The sequence below is a fragment of the Numida meleagris genome, chromosome 8, assembly GCF_002078875.1.
Source record: "Numida meleagris isolate 19003 breed g44 Domestic line chromosome 8, NumMel1.0, whole genome shotgun sequence".
Classification (NCBI taxonomy): Eukaryota; Metazoa; Chordata; class Aves; order Galliformes; family Numididae; genus Numida; species Numida meleagris.
The window spans coordinates 12,858,995-12,883,702 of record NC_034416.1 but is presented as its reverse complement, the minus strand read 5'-3'; the positions used below and the strand labels follow the sequence as shown (position 1 = coordinate 12,883,702).

At 37.9% G+C, this 24,708-nt stretch overlaps 1 long non-coding RNA gene across 2 annotated transcripts in view; it reads left to right on the top strand.

Annotated features, from left to right (window-relative positions):
* The window catches only part of LOC110403458, a 78,269-nt gene that overhangs the window by 31,706 nt on the left and 21,855 nt on the right, over positions 1–24,708 (top strand). For both annotated transcript variants that reach the window (XR_002441675.1, XR_002441674.1), the window contains 4 exons: positions 4,342–4,449; positions 7,161–7,257; positions 8,042–8,136; positions 8,973–9,038. This is a non-coding gene — a long non-coding RNA (uncharacterized LOC110403458). The remainder of the gene's footprint in view (positions 1–4,341; positions 4,450–7,160; positions 7,258–8,041; positions 8,137–8,972; positions 9,039–24,708) is intronic.

Here is a 24,708-nt window from a genome sequence, read left to right as displayed (position 1 = left end):
GAACGGGAGAATGATATTCAAAAATCTTCCTGTCTCCTGGAAAATGTAGAGGCAGAGGCTGTATTAGGTATGTAGTATTCAGGAACTTCACAGATGAGTTTCCAGGAAACATTTACAGCTTTTGCAATAAAAATAATGTTCATATATGACTTTGTTTATGGTGGGGCCCTACAGTGAATTGTTTGGGTTTTGTCTGTAAAACTTCTAGCCAGTTGCAAAGAACAAGTGCAAGTTGGAGCGCTGTAGCATTTACACCCTACAAGAAGGAAATATTATTTTAAGGGAAACCATATTTTCAGCCCAGCAAGTTTTGACATTGACTACTGCTGCCAGAGTTTTAAATATTGAATTGAACAAACTTTTCCATCAAATTCCAAAATGATCTGGAACATTCCCTTTTAACGTGAAATAAATGCTTATGAGCTGCCAGGTGATTTAACAATGTTTGCTGAGATGTGAACAATGAAGGGTGCCTCAGGAGACTCTGCTTTGTTTTGCTACTGTAATTTCCAGTAAAGATTTGGTCAAGACTTGAAAGTGTCTCAAATGATGTATTTTGCAGCTTTAAGTTAAAATTCAGACCTGCCAAAAGTTTCTCGATTGCTAGTTTTTCTGGCTGAAACCACCTAATTATTCTACTGTGGTTTGTACATCTAGTTATGGATGACCATTTTATCTCTCTGGCTTCAGAAAAGACAAACAGCGCATCACTTCTTAAGTGTTATGAAAAAAAAAAAAGCCACCTAGTAAAATAGTAGTATGATTTTTCAAAGGATTACAAATTAATCAGCTTTTGTACAAATAAACACTGAGAGTCTAGTCTGCAGTGAAAAGATTTATAGTCTAACAGAGACAAGCCATTGGTTACGTTTAAAGGAAAGGGTAGATGTGGAGAAATTAATGTTTTTAAGAAGGAATCTAAGCTGAGAGGACATTTGGCAGGCAAAAAGAAAGACTAATCAAGCATAAAGCACAGCAAAAACTCAGTCACAAAATAAACCTAAAAAATCAGCAAACTTAAGCAGGAAGAAATCGGAAGATTGTAGAAAATAAAAGTCAAAATAAAACAAGGATGCCTGGGACAACTAAGGGATATAAGAAGGATTGATAGCTAGTAGAGTCACGTTGTTTGCAATTCTTTGCAGATGGAAGATGCAGTTGCAAAGTGAATAAGCATTATTTTCAAACAGCAAGACACATGTAATGCCAATACAGCACCTGCTAATTTGTTAATTCAAGGGGATGCTTAAATAGCATTGAGTCTGCAGCATTTTTTACTATTCCTCCCTCACCATTCTGATTCATGTGGCTCCTGAGAAACAGCAGTGGTCCCATGGGCACAATCAGCAGCTGTGTTTTAGCTGTCTGTGTACAGGATCCCCTGAGTACCTGAGATATGCTGCAGTGGAACTGATTCGATTTCAATGTTGATTATACCATACACTCAAAATCACTTTAAAAAGCTTCTGATTATAGGCACGTTCTACTTTTGTGGAATATATTTGCATAGGAAGCAGTGGCAAGCCTCAGTCATTGTAAATGTTGCAAGAGGGTGAACTGCAATAGTCTTTGTTTCACTGCCCCAGGACCATGGTATCCCCGATAAATAAATATGTGTGTGTGAGTGTGCAAGCATATGTACATTTACAGATTTATAGTGAAACTCTCATGGAAACAACATAAGTATGGTAACTAATGACTAGCATACTATACAGTCTTCTTCCAGGTAAGAAACAGTACTTTTTGCATCTCCATTGTGCATATGGTATATATTCCTTATATTTCTGTAATATATTACATAGAATGATTTTTTTTTTTTTTTATGATGGTGAGCCGTTCCTTTCAGGTCCTTAAATATTTTAGTAAAGTATAGTTACAAATTAGCGGGAATTTTGTTTACTTGGAAGGAAACATTTAGACTTTTTTTTCTTTCAATGTGTGTTTTTTTCCTTTTGTACGTTATAAAAACGCACACAAATAGTCTTGCACAGTGTGAGCAGAAACAGCTCTGTTGGTTTCTGTAAGAAAAAGAACATGAGCAAACAAAAACTTCTGCGTTAGTAGCATGATTTTTGATTAGATATGATTTTTGAAAATGTGAAAAATACGCCCATTTCAAAATCAAGTCAGTCACATAGTCACTTCTACCTTTAGATTGCTGCAAGCCAGTTAAATGTATTTAAGCATTATTTGCAGAAAATAAATGAATTTGGAGTGAACACTCATCAGATGCATTTTAACACTGCTGGTTTATAAGCTACGTAAATGCAGGTTTATGAAGTAAATGACTATTTATTCTAGCAATTTCAAGTAACCTTTCTTCCATGTATTGCCCTTCTGCTGGAGACAATATTATTTTCCATTCTTTTTTCTAGTTATAGCATGATTTTGCGTTATAACTGTATGAGTTACCTTGCCCTAACTGAAATACATGTATGTGATGCAATGCTGGCGCAGTATATGTGTTTTACATATCAGTCCTGCACCATTAGGAATAATTTTTCAGAGTAATGTTAAGGTATGACCTCATTCCAAGACTGCACAGAAGTTGTTTGTTTCAGTGTATTAGCAACATGTGAAGAAAAGTGAGAAGGTAGCACGGAGTCTGACAGTCTCTCACACTGGTCAGAGTTTGGAGATTCCCCATACAAAGTGGGTCATAGCTGCAGGAAACATTCTGGGATGAAAGGCTTTAGATAGGGTGTGCTTTTTTTACTATTTCTGTATTAGACTTAAGTATTCAAGAATTTGTTTACTGTAAGGAGACCTTTAGAGAGTGACATTAGAAAGACAGCTATGTTTACTTGAAAAATAGTGACGGCATGAATTAGAGAAGGACAAACTGAAGTGCTGCAATGCCCAACAACCTCCCAGAACAGTCATGGGCAGCATCCAAAGGGATGTGAAAATTAGATAAATGAAAGAAGTGTCTCAGATGGATCGTCCGTGAGAAAAGCCAATTTATTTCCAAGTCAGCTCTGAAAACTAAAGCTCTCAGAAGCCATCATTACATAACCTGTGCAACTCATACTGTAGTCCCTTGGGCATGAGCCAGCTTGGAGGGGAACTCTGTAGTAATCTTGCACTGGCAGGAATAGGAGGAGGTGCACCGACTGACCTAGTAGGTATTTCCCCTACTCATCAAAAAGCAATAGACATGGACAAGCCACAGGGAGCACTATGCCACTAAATAGCCTCCTGTCTAGTTAGTGTCTCACTTTCTATTTTTAAATGTCTCATGAAAGCACTGAGGAAAAAGCAATGAAAGAGAGAAAGAATGTAAATGTTATGGCTTAGGGGTATCAGCCCTTGTTCAAGTACAAGAAACTGCCTTTCACTGGAAGCTTTGAGGTGCTTCGAGTTCAAAGGATTTCAGAGATGTGAAGAGTCAGTTACGCACACAACTTTATTGTGTAACTGTCACTCCTTACTGGTGGCAGATAAATTAAAATAAGGAAGAACATCCCTCCTAGGCAGTTCTTAGGACAGAATATTAGCATGGGAGCATGGCTACAAGGTGACAAATACTTCTTCAAATCACAGGAAATTTTTTCTGCTGTGGCTGGAAGTGTAAATGTAGAAACAGCTTTTACTCATGGCTCAGGCCTTCTGATGCAAGTGGTTATTTCAGTGCATGATAAAATACTTCAGAAGAAATTCACAGTTTTAAGCTTTATTTCAGAGGGTTTATTCGCCCTTTGTAAACATAGCAATCTTACTGTGGTTTTATCTTTCTTGATGAAAGGACTACAAACAGATGCCTTGGGATTAAAATGTGGGGTAGACTTTGCTTTTTGTTTTGCTTTTTACAGAATCTGGTGTAAGTGGAGATATCTGTGAGTTGGAAAATATATCCACCAGACCGCTGTAACCTGCGTATTTGATTTGAACTTGAATTTGCTGTGTTCAGTGTCAGAATTAAAAAGTGAACTTGGTATGAACAGAAAGTGAAGCAGAAAACTAAAATGTGGTTTCCCCAAATTAGCAAATGCCAAAACAAAGCAAGATCCTGAATATAAAAAGTGACCACAAAAATTGCTTGTTCGCAATTTTTGTTGTTAAGGACTTACCTCTGAAATTCCACTGTTTGCTACAGTGGCATCTTACATATCTACACACTAGGAAGCTCTGTAGAATTATTTTTTTTTTACTAAAGAAACAGAAGCTCAAAGATTGTTATTTTTCTAATTTATTTCTCCCATTGCATAAGCTCTCTGTATTGACAATATTAAAATGTTTTCTGATCTCTTACTAGTGCATAGTAGCAGGGGGAAGGAATATGAAAAGAGTTGGCATGAATACGTCTTAACAACAGGCATGTATTTCTTTTTTATATCTTAGCCAGGCCTTTGTCAGAGTGGAGGAGCTGAGACGGGTTAATACTCAGACAGGCTGCTGAAATTCCAGTCTGGTTTTCTAATTCAGAAGAACTACTGGATTACAAAAATGGTAGGTATAATTGTAAATTCTATGTTAAAAAAAAAAAGAAAGTGGAAGGGAATCTTTGACACTGTAAGAAGAAGTCTGAAGTAGTCTTCTTTTGAAAAAGAAAGAGCAGCTTCAAAAATTATTGTAGTTCCAGTTTGAGTGTTTTGCTTGAAGATGTGGTGTTTAAACTTGCATTATGGTATTTGCTTGCCATTTCGTTCCAATCAAGGAAATTTAAAAAAGCATTCTACAAGCAGTAGAAAGCATTCTAACAAAGAAAAGTAGATTCTGTGCTGCTTTCTTTAGATAAAGCAGTACTTTAGATACTGTTATTCCTTCCTCTAATCATTCCTTCACTCAGCATATGACTCTTTCTCTTTTTTCCCTATCCCTAAACATTTATTTGGGTTATGTAAGAATTACAGATTTGATAAACTGCCTAGGTCCTATCCAGTGGTCACACTGTATGATCTGCTGGGTGTCTTCATCTGCCTGTGCTTGTTCTTCAGTATTCTGCAGAGTACCCCTATGCACATTTGGCACTGGAAACTTTAGCCTGAGAAGAATCATGCAGCTCCTCAAGCAGAACAGTATTGCCCTTTTGTTCACTATGGTGCATGAAATGAATATTTCACTGGCAAGCACTGCTGTGTTAATTCATTTTAGCTTCCTTCTATCCTGAAAGACAGTTAAAAGGATAGATATTTGATCTGCAGCAAAAGAATCTTCAGTCTTTCAGACCTCTTCTCATCTCAAGGAGGCCTTCATGAGGAAAAATATTGTGGATGAGGGAAGATAACAACAATATAGGTTTGGAGAAAATGTTAGTCCTAATGTGTTCCTCTCCTCTTTGCTCTGCTTCTTTTTCCCCTCTGCTGTTCAAATAGAGAGGAACATGGAAGACTCAAAAGTAAATCTGTAGCCAGAATGCTCTACTCCCTCACCACTGACTCATAAGAGAAGATTCTCTTCCCTCATTCCTAAAAGTAAAGGTGATCTTAGTTAATCTTGCTTCTCAGCTAACCTCTTACAAAGGCCACCTCTATATTTGAAAGGAGCTGAGTTCATTTGAAAAATATTAAGTCTTTGAAAGGATTACATTGGAAGAGGGGCTAACTGGGCTGGAGATGGATGGAGGCATGCTCTGCGGACTCTTAACTGACAGAGGAAGATAGGCAGGAAAGGAAAAATCTTCCTTGCCTACTTAAATGCCACATACCTAGAACTGGTCCTACATAAACTATCAGAGCTCTCAAGTACTGGCATTTATACTGTGTTTAAAGTGAGACCAAAGGATGGAAAACTGGTTGTCTGAGTTATTTTGGGGTTTTTATTATGTTCAGGGATTAATTTGGATGACAACAATGGTGTTTTTAGTGCAACAAATAGAATTTTAAAAAGCAATCTGGCAGAAGATCTGAGAAGCAGAAGGTGAAAATAAAACGGAGCAGTGAAGAATGCAGAAAGAAACAGAAAGTGTTCAAAGACATGTAAACGTTAGGAAGGCAGGAGCCAAATTCATGTGCAAACATCTAAGGGAGAAATCCTCTTCCCTCTTTTTTCCTTTTCCCTGAAGATATGCATATACAGCCCCTGCCCCCTCCTGCATTTACTCTTATGACGGAACTTAAATGATGGAACAGAAGAAAAAGGAGGCAGATGTGACTATGTGGGAAGTTGCTTTGCCACTCACTTGTGGATGGGAACCACATCATCTTGTGTAGCTTGTGGGAGGGGGATTTATTCTTTTGGAGTTTTGAGTAAGACTTATGATTCCGCCTGGATTTATGTACAATAGCTTTCCTGTCTGTACTCTTTAACTTTCTTTGAGAGCTCTCTGACTAAGTTATTTTCCTCCTGGGATGTATAAAGTATACTCTCACCTTCACTGGGATAAGATACTCTTGAATACAAAGGCCTCTGCTGAAGACCTTTTGCAAATATTGTCCGTTCTCATGAAATTTCACCTGGACCTCATCTGTAGGGTCTTACTTAGGTTGGGTCATGTGGCAGGGCATTATAAACTCAAAATGGCATTACTGTACGCTGAGATCCTTTCTCTAGGAACTTTGCACCAAAGATAGCAAGCTATTTATGCTTATGTTTAATTGTAGTGAATTTTAAGTCATCTCACTGAAGTCAGTGGTACAATGCCTAAGCTTAAAGATGAAATCATGCTGAAGTGCTTTGCTGGCTTAATGCCCAAGCTGGCTTTCAGTGTATTATAGGCAGCCTTTCCTGTGATGATGGTGAATTAGAATTGTGCTAAAGTGTTTCTAGCAAGATGAAAAATCACCTCCAATCTAAGGATTTTATTGCTTTTTCCGCTTTCTGTGAACTCAAAAATGAGGCCATTTGTATGAAAAATGGCACTTGAGAATATGAAATTTCCAGAAGAAACGGGGATTCTTTTTCTTACAGAAGTTGAAAGCATGGTACACAATCCTTTTAAAAACAAAAACAAAAAACCCAGCACATTATACTATCTCTGCAAAGGGCGATCCTATGGGAAGCTTTGGACCTGCAAAATTAACTAAATGCTGTGAACTACTTCTAAATTAAATTTACCTTAGTGCTCAAATCCTCTGGTAATGTTCCCTGTGACAGGGCTTCAGAGAAACCTGCAGGTCTCCATGTCCGTTGTCTGTTTGCTGGTGGGTGTAAATGTACAATGAGACAATATTGTATGTATTGCTCTCGCTCCCTGCTAATGGTTGTCTTCTTAATTTCAGAAGAGCTGTTTAGTGAATCCATCCAAAATCTCACTCCTGATGAAGAGAGAATTTGTGTTTACAGAACGGAAAGTAAGACATGGCCAGTAATTAAACAGTATGTGTTCGTTTTGCTCTTCTTGATTACTGCAGAAACATTTGCCCTGCAATAGGCAGGGTACTCTTGAACAGGCATATTCTTCTGTAGTTTTTCATTGCATATTTAGTAATTTGAGACTATATAATTTGTTTAATGCCATTTCACCACATAGCTTGCAGAATCTCGGTGAGAAATACTCCAGGTCCCTTGACCATGCTTTTTCAAATTTTTTTTTTAAACAGCATGTCTGGAATGTGCTTCATGTGTTATATTTCCTCTGTGGATTTATCTTTGACGTCCAGTGTGTGAGCTTTCCTTATCACTAGTTCTGATCAGTAGAGCTACTTCAGATACCAGTGTAGGTAGTTTAACTCAGGTTTTTCATTGGCAGTTGTGGCACACTTACATTGTTGTTTCTGAGTGGGAAGGAGTGGGATTCTGCCCCTAACTGATTTTACTCTGAAATCAGAGGATGCTCTTGCACAGTCTTTCACACATTGCAGGACCATAGTCTGTGGTCAAGTATTAAGCAAATGCATTCAACACAGACATTTCTACAGATTCCTGGGCTTATACATCAGTTAGATAAATTTATGTCCCAGCTGGATGAGGTTTCATTCCTTGATCTGACTAGGACTTTCTTTATAAACATCTGTAAATTTAGTAATACTTTTGCCGGTTGGATTTGATTGTTTCAAGTGGTAACCTAAGCAGAAAACAGGAGGAGTGCCACAGTGGTTAGAGCAGATTCATTGCAAATCTAATATTTGTAATTTTTATGTATTACTTGCTTGATTTTTAGGGGAATTTTTTGAGGGGAAGGGGGAACGTCATTAATCAGCCATGGGGACAAAACACAAAGCAGCAAGAGCAAGAACCCAGACTCTCCTGGAAATGGTAAGCTTTTTCTTTGCCTTTGACTGTATATCTTGCATGTACTTTGTTGCCAACAGCTGCAGAAGTCTTGACTGTTTTCAGGAAGGGATATGAGGGCACTGGAGAAATGTTGACTATTTTATTTATGATTATCTCAGTAGCATTAAATAATGCACAGTACTGTCCACACTGGTATCTTATTACTTTTGTAACACTGAGTCCAAGGACAGAAACATCAGCAAGGGTAGAGAACATGGGCTGCATTTTGGAAATAGCTTTTGTCAGGCAACCTGCTACACATGGGTTTGGAGTCTCTTCCCTCTGCACCCCAGCTCCTGGCGCTGCCCTCGCGCCGGGCACACCCTCTGTGTACATTCTGCACATTCCACAAGTGACTTTGCTTATATAACCCTCAGTGCACTACCTTCCTCTCCCCACATAGGTGAACTGCCAGCTGCCCTTGCTTAAACAGCACTACTGTCCTCGCCCACCATCCAGGCTTACTACACAAAAGACTATCTTCATTTCTGGTTCTATTTCTCTTGTTTCTAATAGCTGAACCCTAAGAGTATCAGTCTTGGGAATTTGCTTTTCAGGGCAGAGCTAAGGCAGTTGTCTACCAGCTGCAGAATCCGAAGTGATTTTGCATGCTCCTTGGCTTTCTTGTATTGAAATATTAAAAACTGTTCACTCAGAAGAACTGCGCAGCCCTCTCATTCAGCAGTATTGATGACGGAAGGTTACAGGCTAAAGCCTGGCATATGAATGTAGCGTGCTGCTGCAGCTTTATTGAAATGCTTTGTGACAGGCAAACCTGTGCAACATACTGAGCCAGCTTTTCTCTTTCTGCATTGCAGGAATGCTAACACCCATCTTGTATTTAAAAAAAGATGCTGAGATCCTCACACAAAGTTGTACTTCAGGTACAGTTATACCTATATAAATTTTAAATAGTGCAATTAAAATAGATTTATCCAGGACATGAGTTCAGGTTTCAAGTTTTCTTACCAGGTTCTGGTGATTTCATAAGAATAAATATTTTCATATTTGGATTGTTTTATCAATGCTGTCAATAATTTGTCAGGAATAATTGATAACAAATGATTGTAATGACTATATCAATGTCAATAACATCAATAAATATGGATCTGCCACAAAGTGGCAGGTTGCGTAAAGAGTATAGTAGTCTCAAAAGACTGTGTTCAAAAATAACCTTATTTTGTTTTACTGGTTTAGGACTTTTAATTTTAAAATGCAGTTTCCATTTGTTTTAGAGTCTCCTTTAACTTTCATCAGATTCATCTGTAGATATTTGTGCTTAAACGCCATAGGACAGTTTTCATTTTCAGTGCTGTAGAGCGTTGCTGGCTCTTGCTACACTCAGTTGAAATTGTGGGCATGCAGGAACTTTAGGAATGAATTGTTAGTTGTTGTTATTAATTTCTTTGGGAAACACAAACTCTATGACTCACTGTTAACTCATGTATTGAAAAATGTTGTGCTCTTTCTTCACAACAAGCATAGTACTTCAAAGCGCTATCTTTCAACATTGGCTTTAAGTAGAATTTGAGCAGCAGAATTGTGAATGGGGACGTACTTCACTAGTTTGCAAAGCCCTGGAAAGCTGATAACATACAACAGAGACAAAAATACAGGAGTTCAAAATTGTGTGCTTTGTATCTTTAGTGAAACCACCAGAATATGTCTGAATGACATAGGACATACATAAGTATGATGTCACCATCTTAAAAGCATGTCTTTCTGAGGTCTGGGGTTTTTTTGCATTGGTTTCTAGTCTGGAGTTTTAATTTGATGTCATATATTTGATCATTATATCCTGTTTCTTTCAAAATTCTTGGCTAATTTACTTTCTTTTGCTGTAATTTCCATTTTCAAATTCTTTGATAAGTGTCAGCCAGTGCCTTTTCAGACATTTCCTCTGTATATAACCCAGAGAGCTGCTTAATCATATGTGCAGCAATATGGTTTTATTATTATTCGTGTCTTTCTAAAAGCCAAAGCCAAATCTTAATTTGAGAGCACAATAGCTGAGTCTTTGAAAAAAGAGAAAGTACAGTAAGTCACTGTGGACCCAAAGATTTCCTTAGCAACCTTTCATAACAAAGGGCTCTGTAAAATACTTCGCACTCTCAGATTGTCACCTTTGTCTTTGTATCTGCCCTTTTGCTCTTTTGAGAGTCTTTGCTGAGGTGATCTCTGTACCAGAATTGCAGGGCTGTGTTAAAGAAGGCGACGCTGTGTAGGAAATCTTTTTCCCAATTCTTCTGTACTGGATTTCTTATTTGAAAGAGCAGTCTTCCTCTGGGAGAGACGCGTATGCGACTGAGTCCTTAGTTTACAGTGTCTTCTTTGGAGGTGGCAGCATTCCCAGTACCTATCAGCACTGAGTGTCATGAGCACTGAATTTCACATCTATCTCCTTAGCAAGGAATATAAATAGAAATCAAAACCAGTTGTGCAAACGCGTTCTGTAAGTAAGCTGAAAAGAAATGCCTCCTGCCTATATACTTCCATTGATACATTCTATTTGCTCGTTGTAAATCTAAATTGCTATGTCTGAATATATTTGCAACTAGATCATCTAGGATAAAGCTACTGAGAGAGAAAAAGAGAGAGAGATCATCTAGCACAGGAAATATTTTCTTGGAATGGAGAAAAAAATGGAGAAATGAACTGAAAAGGCATTACGTTTTGCACCGTTAAGCATTCTAAAAATAAGCTGGGAACATAAAATTATCTGATATGTACTTTTTTTTTTCTTTTCCTCTCTTCTTCTCAGACATGTGTACTCATAAAATTTAATGGAGTGGAATTGCCTGAAAGAACTGGACCATTTTTAATATACCTTTCTGTAGCTCCTTGGTACATATGTGAACAATTTTAATTAAAAAAAATTGATTCGTAGTGATTCTCAGACGTCTTGTGGTTGATCATCTGTACTGGACAGATGGATTTGGTCACTGTAAGCCAAATAAATAAATTAGCACTATCTTTGAAATGTATAGCCACACTTGGCATCTGGAGTTACCATACATCCTCCCCTCAGTTCAGATGCCTTCACCTATACTGCTGAACTGGCCTAACTTTATATTCTGTTTGGCCTTGAGTTAGAACAGAGGACCACCTGCATGAAAGAGATGTGAAATGTTATGCGTGCCTTTGTAATGGGATAGAGTACCAGAGTACCAAGTCTGCAAATATTTTACTGAGCAGGTCATGTATTAAGTAAAGCACTGAAAGGTAAAATGATAAATGATGAAGTCATCATTTTAGAACTGGTGTCCAGGTGGTGAAAAGCCAGAGGGCTAAGATTTAGAAAAAAGCAACTTCCTTCAAGCTTCACTGACTTGGTGTGTTGCCTTCATTGTGCAGGATGAAGCTGTAGTGTCTGGGCTAGCTTTTTGTCTGTTTGTCTATGGATCTGACTGTTAAGCAAGAAGCTTGTAAAGGAAGGATACGGATGTGCATTTGACTGTCATGATTTATCTTTTCATGTGTTTCATGGGCTGCAAAAATGCATAATGTATAATGCTGGGATTTTACCTAGTCTAAGGTAAATATTTGGTAAATGCTTTAATTGTGCCCTATAAGAACCATGTACACAGCATTTGGGCATTCAGCTTCTTCTCTTCCTTCCCCACATTTTTAACCCACGAGCTGGAGGTAGTGTCTGCTAGTGTCACTTTCATTGTACAGTGTTGTTAGTGTAACTCAGAAGGAAATTTGGTTTGATTTGAAATTGTCTCTCTCATTTGCGGCTGTTCCTTTAGTTCAGTGTATGATCTGGGTGCCCGGGTGTGAACGCATGCATTTGGACTGATGTGGGTAGCACAAAGGTATGGGGTGGAGGGCCTATCAGTCATTTTTCAAAGCACTCAAGCTTTGTGAACTATGCAGCAAGCTACTTTATTCTCTTTCTTCTGCCTACGGCAGTGGAACATCAGTCAAGTATTTTCACAGAGAAAGTCAGTTGTTTCCTGGTGGTCTAGAGGGCTGAATGCGCTCGCTAAAGGGACAGCTCAAAGCCAGAACTGGTGCAAAGGGAGAAGTGAGATGAAGAGGGCAGGCTAGGGGGAGAAAGCTGATCCTTTTGTGGTAGCAAGCTATGAGCAGGTAGAGAAGATAGTCTTGCAAACTGGCATCATTTAAAGAGATAGCTTCAAGGAAAGAATTCAAGTTTGGGTAATATGCATATGTAATTGCCACCCTTAGGCTCTAATCTTAGAAAACAGATTGCGCCAATCATCAAGAGCAGTAGCTTCCTTATTTTCAGGGGCTGTTTCTGAGAGACAGAACTCATCTCCTTATATTATCTGTCAATGCCCTAATGGGATCCCCATTTCAGCAGTACATAGTCTCCTTTCATAAACTGAAAGCTCATCACAGATTAAGAGGCACAAGTAGTGGCCTACTGCCATTTTACTGGCTATGTATATTATCTGGAAGCCACCAACTTGTTGCATGAAAGGTCTTGAGATGGAAATAAATGCTTTGGTTCCTGGCCAGAGCATGGCATTGAGAAGGAGGTAAGAGAGTTCTGTGTCCAGCTCAGCTGTGCACTTTCTACTGGGTCTTGAACGCTGCATTGCTTCATTGTCTTTTGCAAGAGGAGAAAGTGAGTAAGTGCATACCTTGCCTAGATGTTTCAGAAAATTAGCCTTTGGGCAAAAGGATCTCACAATTACCCAAGTGAATTCTTTTCTTTCACTCTTTATATGCATCTAATAACGCTTGAAAAGCACACAAGCAGTTATGGCTCAGCTCTGAGTGAAGCAACTTTGAAGCACAAAGTAGGTGAATCTGAAATTGTTTGGAGACTTCAGAGCTTCTTGTTACCTCATTTGTGCATTTAATGATTACTGTGAGTACATGCATCAAGGGTTTCTGAGGTCTGGATGCTGGCAGCTGTTGGTGGGACAGGTCTACCTGCAATGCAGGCACTGCGCCACCAGAGTAGGAGTCCTGGTAAGCTTGGGGTTGGGCTGGTACACAGAGAGGGTGGAGGCCATGCAGCATGTCTGCTACCAAACCCTTAACACAAAGCAAAAGCTCTGATGTATGAAGACATTCAGAAAAAGCAGAGTGCTCTCTGCTTGGGAGAGAGTCCTTATGGCAGCAATACATTTCTAGAGAGATGAGCCATCTGTCAGAGCAGCATCTTTAGCTCTCTGAGAAAGGCAGGGGAAGGATGGTCTGAATATATCAGTGGTAGACACTGTGTTGATAGCCTGGGTGACTGTGCGTGGCCAGAACAAGCATTCGTACATGGGATGGATGATACACTCATTTAACATGGCAAGGCAGGAGTTTGAAAAAGACTTATGTACATTAAGGATAGAAATATCCCTGAAAACCAGAGAGCCTTTATGATTTTTAGTCATGTATGAGCTTTTCAAAACGATAGTGTCTCTGAACTGCTCAGAAGAATCTTTCAGCTAGAAAAACTGCTTAAAGAAGAAATTTACTCTTCACACAGAGATAGTTGAAGTGGTGGGGTTCTGAGTGCCTCCTGTTGGTACTTAGAAGTGTGGGCTGCTCTCTGGAGTCTAAAGTGCTTACAGAAGCTGAGTGTCTGACAGGGTTATCTCTGTTGTGACCATTTGCCTGAAAGTTCGTGAAATCAGCATGGGAATCTCATACATGTGTCATAAGTCCAGTTCTAGCTAATAAGAGAAAGAGTCTGGATAATAAGGTTTGGAGTTCTTTGTCTGTCGTTTATCACAATAAAGTATGCAAGTATGAAACTGAGGGCTGGTTATATCTCCTGTCCAAGGCACTGCTTTCTCCTAATGAGTATGACTGAAGCAGTGAAACAACAGGATGCAACCAGGTGAAGAAATGAAACCACAATAATGGAGTAAAATTTTTGATGAATTTAAAAAAAAATGAAAACCTTATGTAAAAAATATAAAGAGAAATCAATCCTTTCTGTCTTTCTTTTTCTGTCTTTCTTGGAATCCACCCTGAACCAGATGTTGGGAGTCTGTAGTTTAGTGTTTTTGGATCACTGCCCAGACTTTTACCTATCTTTTCAGCTATTTACACGGGTTTTATTTCTCCAGCTGTGCTTTCACTGATACTGTACAGTCACAGACCTGCTAAGTTGGGAGTCATTAATAGAGAGGGAGTTACTGTATTTTCATTTAGATGAACACTGATGCAAAACATCAAATGAAATAATTTTGTCTTTGCTCAAAGAGCAAGAGGATCAAGCTTAATGAAGGGTGTGAAGAAATCTGCTGTGGACAATGATAACATAGAAGAGGGAAGGGAGTGGCATAGGAATTTTCTTTCCAATGCCATCACAGAGAAGGTGCAGACAGCTGCTTCTGTGTATGGGAAAAAGTGCAGGGGAATGTCTTTTGTCTAAAACAGACAAAATTTCCTTTGTGTTGCTTGGCTTAAAGTCTTTTTTAGTTTAGATGGTTTCTGCCCTTACTACCTTTTAATTTCCTTGATATTTTCTTTTTATTTCTTTATTCATTATTATGACTTTTGCAGTTGCATTTTAAATCCATAAATATAATATTATTGGTATAATTGTAGGCATTCTTTGTTGTGAGCATAGAGAATTTCTGTCATTTCTCTCATTTTGTAACATATACTGACAGTAAAGTCATGAGTCTATAATTCAGTCCTCTGAAAGACCACTAAAGCTAGCCCATAGGGATGCTCATACAGTTGCACTAAAAAAAAAACTTTTTGCACATTTCTAAATTATAACTTTCCAGCCTGTAGTGGTCTCACTTTAAGCTTTAGACTGTAGAGAGGAGAAAGTTTCTCAGCAGAAAGCTGGTAAGGGCTCTCCTGAGTGTAAGGGTATAACTTTTAAAAGTGTCATGTGGCAGCCTGCCTAAGAGACTGATGGTTCAAGTTTGGTCCTGACTATGGATTTAAGCCAGTACCCTAGAGGTTAAATATTCCATAGCCTATTACCAATCCCTTGAGCTAGCTAGTGTCTCCAGGTGCTAGCCTTTTACACAGGCTCCTTAACAAAAGCAATTTCATTGGCAGTAAGAATCAGCTAGTTCAGTTCAAGTGGAATTTTTTAATGAAGTCTCACACCAGTGAGGCTGAGGTTCATCTATTGGAAGGAGAGGCAAATGAAGAAAGGCTAGGGGATATAGGGATATTCTGAAAGGCTGTTTTACAGTGCTGTGTCTACCTAGGAAGGGGTGGCAGAGAGGTGTGCCTCAGAATGGGTGTTTGAGCTAGCTAAGAACAACCATTTTGTTACTAAGCTTTCTGAGTGATGTGCAGTCCTTGCTATTTCATAAAACAGCATTAGCTGTAAGCCTAACGATTTGAAAAAATCCCCCAGACATGATCTTTCAGAACAATGCAGAAGGAGGTGAGCAAGAGATCAAGAACGTATATGTTATAACCTAGACTCTCACTTGTGTTTTTAAGTCAGTTGTGTTTTATCTTTACAACTAAATTTTAATCCCAGAGTTCCTTTTCTTCCATGCCATTGTCTACTGAAGGCATTGTCTGCAACTGTATTAGTGCATGAGGACTATAGTAGAGCTTTTCTAACATGTGCATTTTGATTCCTTTTATGATCCTTATCCTAACAGTTTATAAACTTTGCCAACTATCTATCATATTTGAACATTAATACATTATTTGAAATGAAAAATAAAGGAAAGGAATAGGTATAGTATTGGGAATTTGGAAGTTTTTAAAAGACTGAAAAAGTGCACAGATTGTGTAAGTGACACATCTTCGTATGGCCTGTGTATTCAGGTTTAGACATTTCAGGTACAGTAATGTAGGTTTGTGAAAATGTTTGCCTGCATCAGCTGTAAGTGGCTGTTCAAAGAACACTTTGTACATGTAATTTATGCAATTTGTTAATGCTCTGATGCACTTTGAGAGCCTCTTGAGTCCCTCAAGTTTATCACTTGGGTAACTGTTACCTTGCTAACATGGCTTCTGTTAAAATGCAAAGGCTCTGGTTCTCTACTTACATTTTGATTGTGATTCAATCCTTATTTCTACAACTCGTATTTCACTGTTTTCTTCTCTTCAGGTTTTTTTTTTTCCCCCATCCCAGCAGCCATCTGGTACTTTTTTCTGTCAGCCAAGTTTCTGTTCTTTACCTGGAACCTTTCAAACAGAGACTCTAGAAGAGAGTGGATTAACAGTTGTCACTGGAAAATGAGTTTATTTCCAGCTGGAAAAGCTGTGAAATATAACTATTCATTGATATGTTATACATTTCTTCTTGGACACACTTATTTGAAGGCAAATACCTAGGAATAGTTTTCCTTACAGTTAAAAATCTGTGAGAAGATGCTCAGTATCTTTAAAGAGAGTTGGCTGATTTTAATTGATCATATTATGCATGAGGTCTCAACATAACAAACGTGTTCTTTTGCAGACAGGTATTTGTTATTAGCCAAAGGTGAGAGTCTTGTTATGGGAGACTTTACTATGGGTCAGATTTAGTCCAACTGAAAGAGATTTATGGGTATCTTACTATACTTACCCTTCTTTTTCTCTGTCTTTTCTGTATTATACTCCAAAGGTTGTATTTGCCCAGCATTATCTTTTTTCCTTTTATAATAAAAGTAGAAGCACATAAATCACTTGAGATGCAACCTATTCTCTTTTCTGTCCGTGGCTTATTATAAGCATCCAAAGAATAGAATTTACTTGTGTACTCTTAATTATTTCAAGAACTGAAATGTCTAGGCTAGTAGTAAAAGTGTCATGAAATTACTGTAAGGTTGCATGAGTTTTGGCTGTAAATCTTATTCACCTTGACTAGATCTCATACTTTAATTCACTGGGGTATAAAATACCATTTACGCTAGTTCTTAGTTCACTTAATCATAATTAAATGACTGCAGAGGGCAATAATTCCTAGAGACTCTTTCTTTGATGTGACACAAATAACAAACTGTGTTTGTAATGTAAAGGTGTTCTACTTCACTTTTACATTTGCCCTAGTCTTATGCAGCATATAATGTTCTCTTTAGGTATAGGCATATGCTCTTGTTACATGCACCATATGGGTCACAGATGTGGCTGACATGGCTACATGACATCTATTTTAATTCCCTTGCACTATACCAAAGCTGTACTTACACCTTTTCATGATGGTTAGAAAGGGATTTCTGCTCAAGATTTTCAGGTTTTTTTTTTTCCACCAAATGATGACCCAGGGAGGCTTCTTTTTCTGCTATCAGGTTATATTGTGTTAATAAAAACTCTTATTGAAAATAATATGTTGTAGTTGCTGAATTCATTCAGTGAAGCATGGCTTCACGGCAAGGTACCAGTAGTTTCTTTTTTAATTTTGGTGTATAAGTGATACTTAACTTGGCCTTGCATTTCCTCTTCTGATCTCAGTGAACGTGTATTTTTTGGAAGGATAGGAACCATCTCTAGATTCTCCATGAACTTAGAGTTTGAAATCCAGCTTTAAGTTTTGCAACTACATGCTGATTTTATCGTTAACTTAGGAAATACTTTTACTTTAGAAAACAAGTTTGGAAGTAGAAGTTTGTTGCTGTTCTGTTTTGTCATATGGTATACAAGTTTACTGATCTAAAATACTAATACTATGTGTTAGCATATATCAGCTCACTTTACTCATACATTCTGAACCAGGATGACAATATACTGCTCTCATGTAGCATGTTCTATGCAAGCACAGTAATCTGTGAATACTGCTACCATAGTGACCACTGTGGACCAAACTCAGGATTTTCATGTAAAGAATACAGACCTCTAGCTGTAAAAGGAAAATGATTCTATGATTTGAGTAGCATCACAGTGAAAATTTCTGTCTGTCTGTCTATCTAGCTAACTAAAGACTTCGTGAACTGGCAGTTCTTTTGTGCCAGGTTGGTGGAAGAGAAGTTACGTGAATAATAGTGCCTGTTGGGAAGTGAACAAATATAATTTCCAGGCCAATACATATAACATGTTAAAGGCTTTTATAATTCGTAAATGATTTTATTTGTATTGCCTCCAGTGGAAGCTGGATCAGTTCCAAGAAGTTGTGTAGACTTTTATCATTTTGAAGTTGAACAGGAGGCTGTTTGTGTTCTTCCAGTAGCAGCAAAGATACCCATGAAAGATAGGTGCCTGAGTTACATTAGAGCCAAATACGAGGAATTTCTTGGTTATGTCCAATAACCAATCAGCAGTGGAAAGTGGAGAGCCACAAAATGACACGTTTGTATTAGGCAATTGTTCACCCAGGGAAACCTATGCATTGCAGGACTGATTGAAAACTATATGCTCCATCCACCTAAACTGTCTATGTTTGTTGGAGTATGTTGTGTGACCTAGTATAATGATACAGGGACCGAGCTAGAACAAAGCCACAAAAGATGGGGGTAGGATGAGCCATGATGGAGGCATGTATCAGACTTGGAATTTGTCTTTACTCTCCTTTGAAGTTCTCTGTGTGGCCTGTGAACATCTAAACGCTTTGCAAGTTTGCTTCTCAGAGTAGAAAAAATTGCAATTATATCAGGAGTTATTCATTAAAGTATTTTATACACGGGGAAAAAATATTTCTTCTCTCCCAAAGTGTGAAAGAACCCCATGAGGTGTGCAAGTATTGCATTTCTTTTTCACAAAGTGACTGCCTCTGAAATCAAACTGAAAGGAGGGGAGATAACATGGAATGGCTTCAGGAACTCTCATTACCCAGATAGTAAGTCTTGTTCCTTTCTCTGGGATACGGAATCAGGGGTGAGATATGCTTTGATATTTTCAATGCAAATTCAGTTGTCATTCTGAAATGTATTACTTCTGCCTATGAGACAAAACAAGGAAAGAAAAACGCACTTAAGATAAGCTTTTTATTTCATCTGGTCTCTGGTCATTTCATGTCATTAAAATGTTACTATTTCTGAAGTGTTAAGTGTTCTCCATCATTTCTTACCTGGTGGTTTTATGAAACAAATAGAATGATCTATCGTATCTCTTGTACTGCATATTGTTAGCAATATCCCATCTTCTATCTCCAGGCACCAGAAATGCAGAATCAGAACTCTAGATTGTATATGTATTTCTGCTACCTACTTTCTCAATGGACATACAGAAGCTACATGGAGATTTTAAAAATTTGTGCTACATTATGTGAATTTTCTAATGTTAAGGTATGTTACTAGGCAAATATAATGAGAATGCACCTTTCTTTGGGTAAATTTGCTGCACTTCATTAACATACTTTCTTACTTGGTTTTCTGAATTTGCATGGTAATCTTTTAATGCAGTTGCTGTCAGTCTCACTTAACATCTTTACGTAACAGGTGTGGCAGAATACTGCATTCTCTCTTTCAACATACTTGCAGCCCCTGGAAGAATCTGTGGAGGAGCTCAGCAGATCTCAGTTGTCTGCGTCTTGGTGCACAATGAATTCCCAAGGCACAGGGATGGCATTCCATCACTAATACTGTCTATGAGATCATTTTATTAAATTTGAAAAGTTATAATTTCAACTTTGCCTTATTATTTGAATATATCTTAATTTAAATTTAAAAAGCAGAAGTAAAATGCAATTCAACTGAACTTGTGTTTAAAAAAATTTAGAAAGGGTATGTAGACATTTTGGCTTTGTTTTAATGAGAAATTTGCCCAAGTTAATTTGTTCCCATGGTTTCTGTTTTGCTGAAACAGCAGAGTTGTCTAACCCCTTCCTAGCCTAATCAGCTCTTCTTAATAAACTTCTTTCTGAATCTCCCTGATATTGATAGAAATTAGATATGAGTTATAATGTAGAAAGAAGCAATTCAAAAATAAGCTGAATTGACATCCACCGATGTTGGCAGACGTAACTGGGCTAAGGGTACTGGCAATACCCACTTATGTTGCAATCCAGAGAGAATGGGTATTGTGGCTAGAAAAATTTCTGTCCTAAACCTCTTGATCATAGTTTCTCCATCAGTGTATATAACGTGTCTATGTTCCAGATACTCGTTAACTCTTTACAGCTCTTTAGGAATTGTTTTAGAACACCGCATTTTCATCAAGCTTCTTTTGTTTTGTTGTTCTTTTGTTTTTGATTATGCAAAACTGAGTAGCTGTATTTCTACAGAATAATCTTTATGAAAGGTCACGGCTTTTCTTCTTCCTTCTGAAACCTTAGAAGAGCTAGAGACTTTGTATCCCCTCTAGACATTAAGGGGTCCATTTCAAAGCAGAAATTGTGGGAGGTGCAGGTACAAATCTTTCTAACAAATAACGGAATTTGTGTTTTGACTTGACCCTTTTGAGCATGGCTTTGAAAACTTACCCGAGAACATCTATCTGAAAAGTCTTCAGTCACCACTCTCTAGTAGAGAATTTATGGGCACGCATGATTTGGGCTTTACTTAACCTTATCTGTATATGGCTGAAAGGAAAGTAGAAGGTAATCAATTGTCTCATGGCTATTTAACTTTCTTGGGGCAACTGTTGCCTGAGTTGACCATGATAGGACACTGTTATACTGGACACTACTTTTATCTGTATTAGAAGGGGTGCACACAGCCTTGCTGCAATGCAAGGAATAGCTCCTCTCATTTCCCTGTCATGTTGCTAGCCCATAACGGCTTGACTTGCTGCTAAACTGACATGTCATTCTGTTTACTGCTTCTGCATCACCTTTGTACAGCAGTCCGGAATGTTCTTGATGGAAAGATTATTGCAAGGTTCAGACAACTGAATTTCAGCTTTAAACTATGGGTGTTCTCAGTGGAGAAGTTTCTAATACATAGAAGGAAGGGACAGCTGAGGAGACTGATGGTTGCAGTAGATACCTGAGGGAGGGGATGTATTCTTCATGGACATTGGTGCATGAGATAAGTACAGATAGGGCTGTGATAGTACTGGGTGGGAGGTCATCAAGATGGAACAGACATTGAAGTACATGCCACAATGATTAGTGTCAAGTGTTTAAAGAGAAGACTGAAACAATCATCTGCACATCCTTTCCTGACTTTTCTTCTCTGAGGAGTCATTGATTTGAAGTACAACCATAGCAGAAAAATGTGAAATTCCCCTTGCACATTTACGTGCTAGATAACTCCTCTCTGGGCAGTCCATTAAGTACACAGTAGGTTTCTTAGTGCTCTGCAGTGTTGTCAGTCAAACTTAGAAATTTGGCATGTCTTCTAGAGGGACATGTTGTGAGCTGAGCGTAAGCAAGGCGGAGATGAAACTTGTGCTGAAGGTGGAAGATGTTATTTAGTATTCAGGAGAGGTGCTGTAGAAAGGCAGCTGAGACCTCATGGGGCCACTTGCTAAGGCACTTGCAAACTGTGTCCCTAAAGGTTCTGAACAGGACAGAACTGGTGGTGAGCTAGAAGCAAGCCAAAAAAATAAAAAAGCAACTGGATGAATTAGATGGGAGTAAGTCACATAATTATGTAACTGGATATACTTAGAGATAATTTTAGCAGATTTTTTTTTTTTTTACTGGGTGCTCCAGACATCAAATCTCCAATATCATAGCATAATTCTGTAGTCTAAATACTATTTGTCAACTCAGAATAAATCAGGTGAAAAAAAGCTTGACTGATTATCCCTTTAGGAAAAAGGGTGTCTGTTTTTAACTGTGTAAGAGCAAAAAATTGCATCATCTCCTGCATATAGCTGTAGATGAGGTATTTCTTTAATAGTGTATTGCTTCTGATATATGACCTCCAGAAGGTGTATTCCATCTGGATGAATGATTCATTCAGATAAATTACTTATCCAATTCTGAGATCTGTAGTAGAAAAGCAAGCAATTAACCTTTCATAATAAGAGCCAGAGTTAGGTCTTGAAGAATTTAAAATGAAGCAGGTAGCTGGTGTTTATTTTCCAGAGCAAATTTTAACATCAGCAGATGGTGCAAAAATGTTCATTAAAAGGAAAAAAATCAAACCAAACAACAGCAAATAAACAACTGATCTCAAATTTCCTTAACTTCATAAACTATCAGGGAAAGATAAATCAAGATGCTTTAGCTAACTGCTGTGGGAAGCTGAATCAAGGGTGATGTTAGTCATCTTTTTACTCAGTCTAGTATAACACATGAAGATGTCTGTGGTCCTTATTTTCTAGTTTGCTTTCAGGGTGGATCAATTTTCCTTCAGTCAGGCTTTTACCTCAAATAAGGCAACACAACTGTTTCAGTCATTTTCACTCATATTCAAACTGAGGATTAAACACATTGCTGTGGAGTTTTACTGACAATGAAAGTTTTAATATGTTTAGATTCATTTTAACTTTGAATACATCCCTAAAACAACTAGCAATTGTTTTTCTAATGGTATTGCTATATGATTTTATTAGTTGCTAAAGAGAAACTACTTACTTTTCAATGTGGCAAAGCCCCTGATACTGCATGAATAATAATTTAAAAATATATTACAGATGAGTTGTATGTATAACTCAGGAAGTTTGGTATAGGAGTGCAGAATTTTTCATTTCTAGTTCAACCAGTCACATCAGTCTCAAGCTGATAACCACTGAAGGTCGCTACTCACTACGAAGCTATTTTGTGTCACATCAATTTGGGTGAAGCAACGCATCAGTACTGTGGTCCTAGAGAATCTTGAAAAGCCAATCGTATAGAATTAGACCTAGGAGTTATTCCTTGCAAGACAGCTAACATAAAATTACCTCTAGCAGAATAATTTTATCCAATTTAGAGTGGTGAGCCACATCTTGATATATCCTCCACGCACTTGTGGCAGACTGGTCTAAATAAGAACCAAGAACACCTTCAAAGTTGTTGCCAGTCAAAGTAATTTAATACATCTTCCAGATATTAACTAACAGTGTGACCACTTGGGACTGTGCTATATAGTTCCCTGCTGCTCATTTTATGAATACTCCTTTGCAAGAATCATCCAGGTGACAGAGTAATGCAAGGCACAGGTATCCGTAATGACTTATTATAATATCCTAGGTTGTTTTTTTTTTGGCAGTGATGGTATATAATTATTTACTGACCGATCGAATTGGTCACTGAATTACCGTGAAATTCAGATTCTAAGAGGCACTGTCATTTTGATAATTAGAGGCTGTATCTTACAAGAATGTGTGCTTGTTAAGTTGTAATTTGCTTAAAAAAATAATTAAAGACAGAGGTTATTTAGGAAGGAAGGCTTAAGACCAAGATTATATTCAAAGGAAATTAAAGACAGGAAGCCCCAGGGTATTACAGCTCTGCCATGCAGCTCCTATTAAAGAAAATGAAGTCTTACAAGAAGCACAAATAGTGATGTCTGGCATAAGGCTGCCCAACAGTTTCCATTATAAGATCCTGTTTTCTATTGCTTATAGCTTTGCCAAACTTACTGTTTGGGCCAAAATTTTCCAAGCTGTCTGCCTTGGGCAAATATTTTGGGAAGTTTAAAATGCTTCAAATATTTCTCCAGCTAGAAATGGGGAAAAAAGATATTGTGTTTGTGTTTAAAAAATATATACATAGGGATGCATGTAGGTACGCGTGCATAAATGTCCCTATGGATGTACAAATAAGCAACTGCCTTTTTGTTCTGTAGAGAGAATTTTAAATTTGGCCAATTATTTTAAAATCAGGAAAATAAAAATTTAACATTCTCAGGGGAGTCTTTTGAATTTGCCTGCTGTGTTATGGGAAAAGCCACCAGAAAGCTCCAATATGGAAACAGCATACCTGCAGTTGACATAGAGGGAAACTGAGCAGAGTCTGAAGAGAATTTAGCAAGCAATTGCACTCTCTGTTTGCACTGTGTCTGTAGTAAGTCTGAACAGAAAATCAGAAATCAGGAATTACCAGCTCTCCTGAGCTCTCTGTGCTCCTCTTTACTAGTGCTAAGGCAGTGGAGAAGAGGAGAAGCAGACTGCCTTATTGTACTGCAGAAGGTAAAGAACAGTAGAAGAGGGGAAGAATGGCAAGGCAATAGGATGGAGATAAGAGGACTGAGAAAGAATGTGGAAAGATAAGGAAATAGAAACAGTGAAAAATATAGAAGTGAAAAATTGGAAAGGGGGCTATCTGTAGAGATGCAGATAGAAGTGCTTTATATCCTCTATACTTTAAACCATTCATCCTGTGTTTAGGTTTTTATTTTCTGTTAACAAGTATTTTTGAAACCCAGTAACATGGACTATTTCTCCATCTCTAGTGGCAAAGGGTAACTCAGGCGATAAAAATCTTCCATAACTCCTCCTAAATCAAGCAGAATATATTGTGTATCTGAGGTAGACTGACTGCCTGATGTGGTTGAATTCTACATGTTGACATTTGATTTTCAGTATGAGCGTTTTAAAGAATTTAGTCAAATAAATAAATACCCTCTTCCCTCCGCAAGCTATTAAAATAATGTTTACATCTTCAAGTCAGAGGTCTTACGAGGGTTAATTAAGAATCAAAACATTATTTTAATAGCCTGTGGGGTGTAATTGTTTGCCTACTATAGCCATTTGCCATTCACCTACAGCTTTCATCATGTGCTTCTACATCACGTACTCTCATCTTCTCATCACGTCCCTCTTCAGTGAATTCCTTAACTACTCTCTTCATATGCCCATATTCTGGATGTTCCTTTTACTTTTCAACTCATCTCCCTCATATCTCAGTCCCTACATTTG